Below are 1,678 nucleotides of genomic sequence, written 5' to 3'. Positions count from 1 at the left end.
TCTCGAACTTGTGGGGGTTCATGACTGCGGCCATTAAACCAAGTGGGCTTAGAACCATATGCATAATGGTCTGAAGTAAGGCAACGTTTATAATTAGAAGTAAATCTTCACAGACTGACAGACATTTAAGTTTGTTTTAAACAAAAACATGCTTGCGGCTCTAATTAAGGCTCATGGATGACCAGAACTCGTAATGGAGACTTATACAGTCCTCATGACCTGTAGAAGGTGTCTGACTCTGCTGGTTGGGGGCATTTAAGAAAATCATGCAGAGAGAGGCAATAATTGTGAGGAGAGATAATTACTTAAGCAGGAACCGATGACATGGTGTGGTATATTGAAGATTTACCTACGGTTGGTGTGGTTTAATCGCGAGGGTGAAGCCCAAGTGATTAAACAAAGCCAACCGTGGGTAAATTTCAATATACCACAACCACTGAGTCGGTTATTGGTATTATACAGTGATGACATTATTTAAGAAAAAAATATACTTTTCTTAAATAATATCCTTGTATAACGGCGCATTACTGTTCTTCCGCTGGTTGTGGTACACTGCTTCCTTGTTTTGATGTACTGAGCATACGTATGGGACTTGCGTCCTACGTATGCCCAGTACATCAATGCTTTGAAACAGAAGCAACGGAGAAAAGAAAGTCTCCGTTGCTCCATTTATTCTTTTTTTATTTGTTTAAGAAAATGTTTTGAGCACTTTATACCAACGGAAAAAGGTCAAAAACTCCGGGCAACTGGACCTTTTTCCATTGGTATATTGTGGGATTCAGTCACTTCATATCAGTGATGGTTTAACAAACACGTGAGTGTCAGGGAGACTGCCATTCAGGAGTATAAGAATTCTACGATAGTCACCAGCATGTAACATAAAAGGCTGAGATTAAGAGGAACAGGAAGCTAACCCAGTGGTTTGGGGACAGTACAGTCACAGGTTAGATGACGGAAAGTAGTTTCAGGGGGTGATTGTTGCTATTTTGTATGCTGTTGGAAGTTGATCATTAACAGGATGGATATGTTTGCAGTGAGATTCAAACGCTAACTACTTTCAGTCAGTGAGACAGGAGATGGGGTAGTCGGAGATCTTTAGTCAATGCAGGAGTAATTCATTGGTTAGGTGGGGCATTTTTTTTTTTTTTTTTTTTTACTCCGAGACATCAGTACGGTATGAAGTCTCTGACTTCTACAAGCATACACAAAGGATGGCGACACTTATTTTGATCTCTAAGAATGTAGGGATGTTCTTCGTGTTTCACTGTTGCAGTTATCACACTTGGGTTATCTGCCTGCAGGTAGCCCTCAGTCGGCCCGAATACCTGAGTCTTGGGATTTCTGCGTCGGATGCTGTTGCCTCTTCCATGATGTCAGGTCGTCAGTGGTATAAAACATGCAGCCGACATCATTACATCAGTCTTTCTTGCCGAGAAGGAGCCTGAAGCAGAAGCAGTTTGCAAGTGTCGGTCGGCCGCTACCTGAAATTTTAATTTTTCAAGTTTCAGACCTGAAGTCTTCTAAAGCTAAGTACCCTGTTAGGGATTATTTTTTCTTGCCCTTACCTATGTCAAAAAACATTAACAATTGTCTTGCCTGTGGAAAACAATTACCTCACAGAGATTTTCATTCTTACTGCGTCACCTGTTTAGGCCCAGACCACTACGTCCCTAGCTGT

The sequence above is a fragment of the Protopterus annectens genome, chromosome 3.part0, assembly GCF_019279795.1.
Source record: "Protopterus annectens isolate FY-2018-M chromosome 3.part0, PAN1.0, whole genome shotgun sequence".
NCBI lineage: Eukaryota > Metazoa > Chordata > Ceratodontiformes > Protopteridae > Protopterus > Protopterus annectens.
This window is presented reverse-complemented; position numbering follows the sequence as displayed.